Raw genomic sequence first — 13624 nt, 5'->3', positions numbered from 1 at the left:
TATTCCCAAATAACGGACGTACACGGGGGACCATTTAAACCCGTCTATGCCAGACACATCTTTGGTGTTGGAGTTTAAAGGGAATAGTTCGGACTTTGAAACATTAATTTTGTACCATGAGTTATTGGAGAACATCTCTATATCGGCCATGATGGGACCCAGGTTTTCTGCCGGATCCCGGATGTATAATAGGATATTGTCTGCATAAAGGGAAATTATTTGCGGGGTTACGGTCATTCTGAGTCCCCCATGCGGGTGATTTTGCTGCACACATTCAGCCATAGGTTCTATTGTTAATGCAAATAGAATGGGAGAGAAAGGGCACCTCTGCCTGGCACCTCTATTTAGTCAAAAGGAAGGTGATATAGTATTATTAGCACGTACTCTCGCACAGGGATTCGTATAGAGTAAGCAGACACACTTAACGAAATATTGGCCTAATCCGAATCTTTCGAGGACCAAGAACAGGTAGGCGCATGAGACAGAATCAAAGGCCTTCTCGGCGTCCAGAGCCACGATGGCCGTGTTTGCCTTTGGGCTTAATTGTGCCATAACTCCGAAGAGTCGCCGCAAATTTAGGGCTGTAGATCTGGTTGGTATGATGCCGGCTTTGCCAGGGGTGTACTAGTATGGGCATGTAGGGTAGTAGTCTAGTTGCGAGAATCTTTGCAAAAACCTTTGCATCTGTATTGGTAAGCGATAGTGGTCTATATGAGCCCACATCCTGTGCAGGTCGCCGGGGTTTAAAGAGCACTGTTATTACTGCTTCGCGCATGGACTCGGGCAGTGTTCCCCGCTCCATGGCTTCTTCCCAGACTTTCAACAGGACTGCGGCAAGTTTGTCTTGGGACTCTTTATATAATTCGGGTCCCAGACCGTCTGTTCCCGGGGCCCTGCCCGAGGTTAAAGCTTTGACTGCACCTGTAATTTCCTCCACTGTAATGGGAGTGTCTAGTATCGTTCTTGTTTCCGGAGTGAGTGTTGGGAGATCTAATGCATGTAGGTAACTAGCTATCTCTTCCTTCGACTTTCTGTCACGATTGGAATTAGGGTTTTGTAGAATTCAGTAAATGTGTCATTAATATCTTGATCTCGATTTACCATCGTCCCGTGGGATGTCCGTATGCTGCTAATAGGGCTATGTTGGTTTTCAGCTTTAAGCATCTGTGCCAGGAATTTCCCAGCCTTGTTGCTTTCCCAATATCTACGGGCACGGGCTGCGGCGGCCATGTACTGGATTTCCTGATCCGCTTATCTATTGAATTCGCCCAGTGTTGTGTGTATATCGGAGAGGGATTCTTTACTGTGTGTGGTGCTGTATTCAAACTCCAATAATTCAAGCTTCGCTCTGCTATGTCTAGCCCCCTCCTAACAGATCTCAACAGCCCAGTGGTCTTAGCCATGATAGCCCCGTTAGGGAGAATTCTCATAAATGGTTGATTTCCCTTACCTACTGAGTCCCTCAGCAGGTTTTCTGGATTTCTAGGATTTATTTTTCTCACCTGGTAAGAGTTTGAGCCTTTTTTCCCACTCTTACATGTGTTTTGCTATGTGTATTTCTACTTTTTGTGTCATCTTGGGCACTGGATCCTCACCTACTCCAGAGCACCAATTTCTTCCATGTGTGTTACACAGCATCTTCAGTGCAGTAACACAGGGTTGTCTTTAAGGCTTCCCACCGACTCCATTTTCTGGGGCTGACTACTGTTGCCATTAACTTTCTTTAGTCACTTTTACCACAGACCCAGTACACCCCATCTTCCATGGAGTATTGGAAAGGGTTAATTCTTATCCCTTTTTGTCTGTGTCTCTTGGAGCATTGGTTTGCTCCCTTTACACTAAGACTTGGCTGGTGGCAGTGGTATCTACCCTAGTTTTTATACCGCAGTTATTTTAAATAACCATGGTATTGTTTTAGGCTATTACATTAGCCTCAAACATAAACCCGCTTGACCATATATATTTTATTACGGTTCCAGCTGGGTTAATTCGCCATTTCTTTTTGTAAATGTCTTTCTCGTGTTCTACTCTGCGCGCCAAACCAGGTTTGGTCCCTTTGTTCATCGCCTTTTCGCAGGCTTCTGCAAAGAAGCCCTCCTTAAGGTGCCTGAAAGTCTGGGTAGGCAGGATGTCAGGGAGGGATCTGCGGACCTCTGCCATGGGTTCCCTTGGTAACCCAAGTCGCACTCCTATTTGATTGGCTAAGGGGACTGTCCTTGCCAGGACAGCCACCCTGCTGTGAGATTGCCAGCCAGGCTGTATGAATGGGGGAAAACTGCATAAAAAGCAGGTCTCTGGGACTGGAAGAGCAGAGTCGCCACTGGAACGAAAGAACCTACGAGGAACTGACGGAAGAGGACCCCTACCACGACTGAACCGCCCGGTGAAGCCCTGCTGCAGGTCCAAATCTTCAGAATCCGATGACAGAGAAGATCCTCCAGGAAACTTCTTCCCTTGAGCTGGTGGGACCAAACAGTTCACCCAAACTACAAGCCAGGACCCCTCCTCTGGTCAAATTCGCTGTACAGAGCTACAGTGGGCCGGAAGGTCAGACCCTGCTTGGGTTTTAAGGAGCGCACCTTTTATTCGTTGCTTTGCTCTGCTGCTGGTTTCTTCCCTGGGTAGTGCAGGACCCTCCAGTCTTCCTACTTCTGATCAGTCCGACAGTCGCTTCAGGAACCGTGAGCCTGCAGGAACTACCAGGAACTTCTGTCTCAGCTATAGCTCCCTCTCTGTTTTAAGGTACTTTGCAAATCCGGTTGTTCGTTTCGTTCAGCCGCGGTGAAAGTGTTTGAAATCTTTCTCCAATCCGAGGGCTTGTTCTTCTCTTCTCTTTGAACGAACTTTTCTACCAACCAACCTCGTCCGGAAACCGTGCCACAAACGTTACCGCAAACTACACTGAACTGTATTATCTTGAGCAAAAGACTTTTGAACCATTGACTTTGGTCCTAAGCCTTTTCTTTCTGATTTTAACCTTCTAGTCTCTCTTGTTCGATTGCCCTGATTAATTACTTGTTGGTGTGATTCAATTTCTGTTAACTTCTGTCTTTCCCTCCCTTTTAAATTGCTGGAGTGCCATTTTGCTCCCACTTCATTTTTTGAGCTTAACTTGTCTGGAATTTAAGGGAAGTTGTGTGGTGTATTAAGAGTGTGATTTTTAAACTGCTTAGAAAAGTGAAGTTTTATACAACTGAAAAGTGAAATAAATGTGTATTCTTTTACTTGAAAACCTTGAGTCAGTGTTTGCCTGAATCATAGTAATTGCTGTCCTTTGTGTAACTATTTGATACTGCTCACTTACTCTTGAGATAAGTCTGGCTGGCTACTCAGCCACTGCTACCACTTTAACTGTGTAGTACAGGCTTGTACCAAAGGTGAATTTGTACTGTCACTTGCGGTCCTAATTGTGTGTGGTGTTCCCAAAGGGTACTGCATATAATTCTGCCTAACACTGGTGTACAGCGGTGAGGATGAAGTATAGTAATTACACTTAGAGTGCTACTATTACCTTGGATCAACTAATCACAAGGCTAACATCACTAAAAAGCAATATTTATCATGTCTAATATGGAAAGCCACAGTCAGGAGACCCTCCTGAGTTACACTGCTGATTATTTAAGAAACATGTGTAAAGAAAGGAAACTCTCTGCCAAAGGCAAAAAGTCTGAATTGATTGAAACATTGTTAAAGAGTCCAAGTCTAGGGAGCGGGTCTGAAAGGCCTGACTCCTTAGCAAATGTGGAAAGTATTGAGGATGATAATGTATCTGTTACTGTTGAATTGGAAGAAGTAGACGTGTCTCCTAATGTAGGTCATTCTGCTTCCTTGCCTGCTCAGCAATCTCACCCTTGTCCACTGGGACCCCTACAGGTTCTACACTCAGTCCTGAATTCATTGCTCTAGAGAAAATAAGGCTTGAACTAGAATTCAAACGTTTAAATGCTCAAACTGAACACAAAAATCAAGAACTGAAACTCAGAGAAATGGAGTTGAATTATGAACTAGAAATGAAAAGATTGACTCTTGAAAATGCTTCTCTCCTAGAGTCCTCTAGGTCTTCCAGTCCTAAGAGACCCTCTATGCCTAAAGAAATGGTGGGTATGTATGAGGTTAAGCTTTATATTTTGGATTGGTTGGCAATGTTTGAATATAATCATAGTATTCAAGGTCTTGCAGGGAATCAGTTTCTTCCCTGGCTCTTCTCTAGGTTACCCACTGTTGCATCTGATGTTGTGATGGAGACCCCTTCCCAGTACCTTAAGAGGTTTAGGACCCTCAAAAAGCATGATGGTACCCCTTGGGATACCTGGGTATGTGACTGTTTGAAAAACTTAGATGGTTGGATTAAGGGTTACAGAGTAAACACTTATGAAGGCATGAGAAATCTTGTAATGTTGGAGTCTATTTTTGATGTCTGCTCTCCTAACCTCAGACAGCACTGGCTGAGTCTAAGGAGATAGATCCAAAGAAGCTAGCTAGGGCTGCTGACTTGTGGGTTGCCAGCAGGGCTAAACACAAGGATTCTGGGGCTACTCAGAAAAAGGATGAGGGGAAACAACCAAAGAAAGACAACAAAGATAATTCTAATACCTCCAATCCAAAAGAGGGCCCCAAAAAACAACATAAGGGTAAACCACAAGGGAAACCAAATCAGGTTAGTGCACCATCTGGATCCAAACCAGTTGGAGGTCAGAACAACCCCTAATTCATTAAGACATTTGGGAAATGTTATGTTTGTGGGTCAACTGACCATGTAAAAGGGGATCCCAGATGCACGGGGAAGCCTTCAGGGGTCCACACTGTCTCCTTAGCTTTCTCCCTAGAGAAAGAAGTCCCTATGGCAAGTGGAAACTTTCACCTACTGGCTGATGAACCCATGAGAGTCTCAGCTAGTGTTTCTTTAGTGTCCCTCGGCTTGTCGAACAACAGAATTTAGATGTCTATAATTCCATCCCAGATAATACTAAAGAGTATTAAAAGGATAGTGTTCTTGTGAATGGTCAGGAAACCCCTACCATCAGAGACACTGGAGCCAGCATTACTGTGGTGGATGAATCATTATTCAAGGTAGAGGATGTTGCTAAAACACCCAAACACCTCACCAAGTGTTAGCTGGAGGCCCTGTGCAAATGCTTCCCCAGTTACCAGCTCTCATCCAGTGTAATGATATGATTGACAAAATACCTGTTAGTGTGCAGAGTGAAGTGCCTGGGAGGGCCCTGTTGGGTAATGAACTGAAAACTGAGTTGTGTTAAGCCCCCCCCCAGGCCTCCCAGTAAGAGGAGACAGACGCTCACCAGGTCTGCAAGGCAGAGAACCTTGAGAGGCTCTCCAGATGAGTTGATAGAGGAAACTATCACTCCCATTCCACAGGAGTTGCTCACTGCTATTTCAAAGAAAACAGAGGCAAAGGGGAAACCCAAGACCTCAAGGAAAAAGACAGATAGCCCCCCTGTGCTACCAACAAGGACATCACCGAGATTGTCCAAGACCACCCCTGTGATCCCTCCACCTGCTGAGGCAGTGTGTAAGGTGCAACCGTGTGTGGTTGAGCCAGTTTCTGAAGAGTCAGATATGGAAGAAGACACTGGGTTAGTTGGGGATCTTGACCCTGTTGACCACCCTGAGCTGCAGTCTTTACTGGCAGAAGGTGGACCCAACAGGGCAGACTTCAGTAAAGGACAGAGAGAGTGTCCTACTCTTGAAGGTCTTAGGCAACAGGCTGCTAACCAACTTGATGAGCAAGAAGTTGGAAAGCACATGTTAAGCTGGGAAGATGGCCTCTTCTACAGTGAACCAACGGAGTATACCCCTGAGGACTGCAAAAGACTTGTAGTGCCCCTTGCCAATAGACTCCAGTTCCTACAGTTAGCCCATGAGATACCTTTGGCTAGTCACTTGAGTTTCAAGAAAACCAAAGAAAGGCTCTCTCTATACTTCTACTGGCCTAAAATGGGTTCAAAAGTTGACAAATTATGTAGGAGCTGTCACACTTGCCAAACCTCTGGCAAGAGTGGAGCCAAGAATGTGGCACCCCTGGTGCCTCTCCCAGTAGTGGGAGTTCCTTTTGAGAGGGTGGGCATTGACATTGTCGATCCCCTTGACCCTCCTGCATCTTCAGGGAACAGGTTTATCCTGGTTGTAGTAGACCATGCTACAAGGTACCCAGAAGCCATACCTATGAGAACTGTTACGGCTCAGGCTCTGCTTGATATGTTTACCAGGGTAGGGTTTCCTAAGGAAGTGATATCCGACAGGGGATCCAATTGTATGTCCCACTACATGCAAGCCATGTGGAAAAACTGTGGTGTCACTTACAAGTTCTCTACAGCCTACCATCCACAGACAAATGGACTGGTAGAGAGGTTTAATCGTACTATGAAGAGCATGATAGGTGCTTTAGGAGGAACCCCTTAAGAAAAAGTGGGACCTTCTACTGCCATACCTTCTCTTTGCATATAGAGATGTCCCTCAGGAGGCAGTTGGTTACAGTCCCTTTGAGCTTCTCTATGGCCATCCAGTCAGAGGTCCATTGGCCCTGATCAAGGAGGGGTTGGAGAGTGCTCCTTCCCCCAGGCCAGTCAGAGTGAGTGACTATGTGATAGATCTCCAGAGGAGAATGTCACACATGATGGCAGAAGCAAGCAGTAACTTAAAAGCAGGTCAGGCTCTGGTCAAACATTGGCATGACCAGAAGGCCAGCATGGTTGAGTTCGCTCAAGACCAGCTTGTATTAGTTATGGTGCCAACAAGGCAGAGGGCCTTGTAGGACAAATGGATAGGGCCCTTCAAGGTTGTGGGTAAACTTGGAGAGGTGAACTATCTGGTGGATTTAGGCATACCTAAGGAGGCTCCCACAGTCTTTCACACCAATCGTTTAAAGGCTTATGTCTCGAGACCAGAAGTGGGAGCTTTGCTTCTAGCTTCAGCTCAAGAGGAAGAGGAGAGTGAACCTCTACCTGACCTCCTCAGAGGCCAACATTTGGATGAAAACATAGGAGTTAATCTCTCTTCTCAGCTGACTTCTGAACAACAAGAAGAGTGCAAAGTTATGTAAAATCAATTTGCCTCCTTGTTTTCACTATCACCAGCCTTGACCCCTTGGGGCCAACATGATATTCTCACTGGTGACTGTTTACCTGTGAAAAGCAGAAATTACAGAATGTCAGAACATGTGAGATCCCACATCAAAGGAGAGGTCAACAAGATGCTTGATCTCGGGGTTATAGAGCCCTCTACCAGTCCATGGTCTAGTCCAGTTGTTCTAGTACCAAAGGCAGGATCCAAGGAGTTGAGATTCTGTGTGGACTATAGAGCTCTAAATGCAGACACTAAGACTGATGCCCATCCTTTGCCCAGGACAGATGAACTAGTGGATAGACTTGGTTCAGCCAAGTACCTCAATACATTTGACCTAACCTCCGGCTATTGGCAAGTAGCCCTGACAGACCATGCCAAGGAGAAAACTACATTTTCCACCCCAGCAGGCCTCTACCATTTAAGGTGATGCCTTTTGGACATAAAAATGCACCTGCTACATTTCAAAGGATGGTTATTTAAGTTCTGAATTGCCAATGTAAGAGGAGAACCCAAAACTGCTAAAATGGTCAATCTGCCTCCAAGGGTTTGATTTTACCATTGAGCACAGGTCAGGATGTCACCACCAAAATGCTGATGGTCTCTCTAGGATGTTTATAACCGACTAGAGGTAAGAGACCCATCCAGGAGTGGATTAGATCCTCCTGTCCCTTAGTCTGGGGGGGCGAGTGTTAGGGAGGATTCTCATTCTATGGCTAATTTCCCTCACCTATAGAGTCCCCCAGAAGCTTTGCTGGATTTGAAGGTTTTGTTTTTTTTCTCCTGCTAAGAGTGAGACTCTTTTTCCCACTCTTAGGCATGTTTGCTATGTGGGTTATAGGCTTTTATTTTGTGTTTAATGCCTATGGGGTTTATCTCACCCTCATAGGAACCATCTTTATCCACATGTGTTACATAGCACCCTCCGTGCAGTGACACAGGGGTGTCGTAGCGACCCCCAAACATAGACTCCATACCCTGGGACTGACTACTGTCTCCCAGGGCATGTAAAGTCCCCATTGACTTTACTAGTCAATCTTTATGAACTAAACTAGTACAACCCATCTTACTATGGAAGTACTGGGAAGGGTTAATAGTTTTTCCCTGGAGTTAATTTTCGAGAGGGTACTGTACAGTGCCTCTCTCAAAAGTTTCTGGCTGGCGGCAGTGATTACTACCCAAAATATTCGACCGCAAATATTTCCCTATGGGATTTTCCCATTGTTCGAGGTTACCACATTTACTGACAGTCTCTAACATACCGCCGGTTTATTTTTATATTAACTTTACTGTGGTAGGTTTATTTGCCAGAATTTTTATATAAATTCTTTCTCGTGCCTGTCTTTCTCTAAACTCCTAACCTAGGTCGGGGATCCTTTGTTCGTCCTTTTGGCGGGCTTCTGCCAAGAAGCCCTCCTTTCGGCGCCACTGAGTCTGGGGTGGGTCCACTGTGGGGAGCGGGAGTAGGACCCCTGGACAGGGTTGCCACAGCAACCCATGTCGCACTCTGTCCTGATAGGCTGGAAGGTCTCCCGCCAAGATGACCACTCCACTGTGTGAGTGACAGCTAGGCTGTATGAATGGGGATCTTTTTGCATAAAAGCAGGGTCCTGAGAACTGGAAGAGCAAGACGTCGCCACTGGAACTAAGAAGCCGAAGCTGAGAGAAGCCAAAGACATCTGCAACGACTGAACCACCGGTGAAGCCCTGCTGCAGCGTCTCACCACTTTTCTCCACACGACGAGAGAAGATCTTCATCGGCAAGAGCCTTCTTCCCTTGAGCTGGTGGGGCCAACAAGTTTTCCAATCGCCTTCCTGGACCTGCCCTGGTCGAATCGCCAGTACCCTGTACTCGGAGACTGGATAGCCAGGCATCCGTCCACCCGGACCGCGATTTAAAGGAGCGTACCTTTTATTCGTTGTGCAGCACCACGGCTAGTTTCATCCCTGGGTAGTGCAGTGACTCGAACCTTCCTCCACGACGAGAGCCTCTCTTCCTCTGCTGGATCTCCCGAACTGCAGGAACTACCAGGAACAACCGCCACCGCAGGAGCCTCTTCTTCATCTTAAGGTACTTTGTTCCGCCAGGCCTCCCTTATCGCGTGGTCTTTTAAATCCTTTACCTACCTGTTGGGTTGGCTGCCCCCATCCTCTAACATTGTCTTTCACCTTCTGCATCCACCTTTTCGAATCGTTAACCAAATACTTGACTGCAGCTACAAGAACATTTTGCTCCTGGGCCCTTTGCCCTGTACCACTGACTCTGACACAGGCCTATTGACTCTGGCTGAATTTGTTAGAACTCCCTTCTCTAGATTGCTTCTCAACTAGAACTCTGTTGGTGCACCAATTTTTTATAACCACCTTTTCCTTCCCACTTTTAAAACTTGTGAAGTGCCATTTTGCTCGGTTTTCATTTAAGTATTATATATGCTAAAGTACTGCCTTCCCTAAACTAGTTCACAAACCTATGGGAAGTGTTGCTAAGGTGTCTAAGAATATATTCCTGCATAACTTGTGCTTTCCCTCCCTTGTGAGAAATTGCTAGAGTGCCATTTGTGTTTGGTTTTCACTGTGCCGTTTTGCTCAGTTTTCACTCTTTCCAAACTTGTCTACAATTTAACTAGGGAGTTGTGTATACTTTTCTTGACTGATTTTTAACTTTCTTTATTAACTGTGATTAATGTGTTGAACTAGAAGCGTATAAAATAAATATATATATATATATATATATATATATATATATATATATATATATATATATATATATATATATATTCTTTTTAATACAAAGCTTTGGTCAGTGTTTCCTTGTATCCTAGTACTGTATAACTATTGTGTGAACCCTGAATACTGCTCATCTCCCTCTTGAGATAAGTCTGACTGCTTAGCCACAGCTACCAACTAAATCTTTGTGGTACAGACTGATACAAAAGGGGATGTATTGCTCTACCTATAGTTCTAATCTTCTGTAGTTCTCCCTAAGGGAACTGCACAGGATTATGCCTAACAGTGAGGCAAGAGGAATGTATACTGGAGGCGAGGGGGAAAAGGAGGTGCTATGTTTTTGGAAGAAGGGAAAATAATCAGCGGCCAGCAATTTCTGAAATTGAAATTTTATGAGAAAGGGGATAAAGCAGATGCACTCTTGGCAGCTAGACTAAGGGGGCAGCGTGCAGAAAGATGGGTCGCTGAAATCGAAGTGGCAGACCGGATAAAGGAACCTTCGGTGGTATGTATTTCGGAGGCCTTTGCAGCCTTCTAAGAGAAACTGTACGAGTCAGAGGTGGAACCCAAGGCGGGAGACATAGACACATATCTAGCTGATATCCAACTGCCCAAACTGTCTGCTGCAGAGACTAGTGTATTGGAAGCCCCCATAACAGAAGAAGAAATTAAGAATGCGTGGCGAGAAACCACTGGGAAAGGCCCTGGCCGGTGATGGTTTCTCGGTAGGGTTTTATACGTTGCTTCTCTCCGCCTTACTCCCTTTTATGACGGAACTGTTCAATGATATACTGGACACTGGACAGGCCCCGGAGTCCTTCACTAGGGCGCTTATCACAGTGATAGATAAGGAGGGTGGGGATCGCAGAGCATGCGCAGCCTATCAGCCGATCCCCATCCTTAACATAGACGCCAAAATATATACCTGGGTGCTCGCGACTAGATTAGAAGGGTACATGCTTGGACTGATGCACCCGGACCAAGTGGACTTCATTAACGTTCCACAGGGAGCGGATACAATGGGGAAAACCTTACACCTGATACTTGCAGTCCAAGGGACAGTTGGGGAACCATCTCTCCTGTTAGTGGACGCCGAGAAGGTATTTTATACGATGGAGTGGGGTGTTCTCAAGGCAGTGCTCGTGAAGTGTGGAATAGGGGAAAGGCTTCTCTGAGGGATAATGTCAATCTACTCATCACCAAAAGCGTGTGTTGTCGTTAATGCTGGGTACTCTCGCTGGTTCAAACTGGGAAGGGGAACTAGGCGGGGTTGCACCCTCTCCCCAACATTATTTGCACTCTCGATAGAACCTCTCATCCAGAAGATCAGAGCTGACCCACGTGTGGAGGGATTCTCAGTAGGGGGGTGGACTTCAAAGTTGCAATGTATGCGTACGACATGCTTCTACACATAAGGGATCCCCTGAACTCCATACCGGCAGTGATTCTGCCGGTATGGAGGACTAAAAATCAATAGATCCAAATCAGTTATTTTCCACCTAGACAGAAAAAGGGATGGGAAAATAGGGAGGTTTTGTACCTCTAGGGGTGCAGGTCAGCCTGGACACACTAAAATCCCTGGGCGTAAATGTCACAAGGGATATTGGGAACTTATTTGAGGCGGATTTCCATCTCCTAATGGCCAAAATAAAGGCGTACTTGGCAAAATGGCACAAGCCATCGATATCTTGAATGGGCCGCCTCAATGCTCTGAAAATGGTGGTCCTCCTGAGGATCCTTTAAGTGTTTCAAATGCTTCCCATTCGGATTCCGGACTTATTCTTTTGAGAAATTAAGGGCTCACTGTTGAGGTTCCTGTAGCAGGGGAAAAAGGCAAGGATTTCTAATGACTTACTGGTACTACTCACAGATAAAGGGGAAGTGGGCCTTCCAAACGTGAAGCTGTAGTACAAAGCCGCTCAACTAAGAATTCTTATGCCCCAAATTTTGTCCCAGAGGGACATACAGTGGATCACTTTGGACAACCTACAGTTGCACCCTGCCACAGTTGGGGAATGGTTGTGGTGCCGAGAAGTAAGCACCCACGTATGATCTGGGAGCACCCTATTGTGGGGACTATTTGGGACATCTGGAGACAAGCGGTGGAAATGAAGGGTGCCTGGGGCATCTTTGGGTACCGGGAGTAAGAGATGTTATACCGAACCCCGAAGGATTCCAGAAATGGTTCGAGGCGGGCTGGAAATGACTGGCCTGCTCGGGAGAGGGAATAATTGTATTGCCTAATCGAGCTAGAGGAGGCGCTGACCATAGGCAAACTTTCAGTATTCTCGTATCTCCAGCTAAAAGGGGTGCTAACAGGGACGGGTTTCAAGGAAAAGATACAGAGGGACCTCACCCCCTTCGAGGTACTCCAACATAAGAGAACCGGAACAATAGGACTGATTTCTTCAATGTATGGGGCCCTGGTGGGGTCGGGTAGTGGGTCCACTGAGAAAAGTGGTGTCGATGGGAGCGAGATGTTAGAGGTAACATAGGCTCTGCAGGTGAGTATCTCAGACATCAATCTCCTGTCAGTACAGGCTGCACTCCATTAAGCTACTCCACAGGTGGCAATAAGACCCGGTCAGACTCTCGAAAATGTTTCGAAATTCTAGTCCCGCATGTTGGAGAGGTTGTGAAGAGAAAGCTGACTACTGGCACATGGTGGGGGTGTCTGAGGGTACACATCTTTTGGGACAAGCTCCTGGGGTGGATTAAAGACCTAGACGGCTTAGCTCAAATCAAATCGCCCATGTTGGATTTGCTTGGTATGGAGGAGGAGGACAGCGACTACATCAGCCTCCTGAAAATGGTTGCAGCTCTACCTTTGGCTGCAAGGGCATGCTTAACCACAAAATGGAAAAGTGTACAACCTCCTAGCAAAAGGGAGTGGATCAATGTCACTAAAAATGTATTTACTATGGAAAGAATCACAGCGGGGCTCATGGACTGTCAGGCCCGCTGGAGATGGAGTGGGGTGACTTTATTGCAAATTACATAGACCCGGAACCACATTCTTCAAGGGTTTGAGCTTGTAGCATGAGTGGGGGATCTCAGAGGCATAGAGCTGGACGAACATGGGAACAGGGAAGTCATGTCAGCTGAACTTGAAAGAGGGCTCACCATATAGGGGGCCAATAGCCATAGTGATTAATTGTGAATGTGTTAAATTGTCAAAAGGTTTTAAGGTGTGTTTTGAGAAGGGGAAAGGTTTTACCAAGGAGAGGCTGGGGGGTGGGGGAGGTGTAAAATTGGGAGAGAACAACTTGAAGACGTTTATTGTGTCCGGTGGGCATAGTGGGCTGTTGTCTGATAACCCGTCCACAGATTACTGTTGTATGTGATTTAAATCTTCAATAAAAGAAACATTTGAAAAAAAGTCCTACATCATGTATTTGTCCTGGGGAATGAAAAAAGGATTTCACCCTACCACAGCTGCACCTCGTGAAGGGTTGACCATAGCATTTGGCGTTCCGTTAGATTTGTTTGTGCCACTCCCCTGTTGTGATGTGGTCTGGGGTGTGTACTGTTTTCCCACTTGCTGCTGCTGTGCGGGTGGGCCAGGTATCTGCGGGGGTAACTGTGTATAGGCCTGGTGTATGTCGTAAGGTATGTAAGTCATCCTAGGCGCCTGCCTTTGTGAGGGTGCTTTTGGTGGTGGGCCATAGTTATATCCTGTCCCTTGTCTGCTTCTACACTCTCTTGAGAAGTGTCCCCACTTTTCACAGTTCCAGTATCGGGAAGGCCCCGCTCCCCCACCCATCTGGGGTCCATTCTCTGAAAGCTCCCCCCTTGCTCCTCGAAACCCACCTCTCCC

Source organism: Ambystoma mexicanum, chromosome 11, assembly GCF_040938575.1.
Source record: "Ambystoma mexicanum isolate Mex_15411 chromosome 11, UKY_AmexF1_1, whole genome shotgun sequence".
NCBI lineage: Eukaryota > Metazoa > Chordata > Amphibia > Caudata > Ambystomatidae > Ambystoma > Ambystoma mexicanum.
This window is presented reverse-complemented; position numbering follows the sequence as displayed.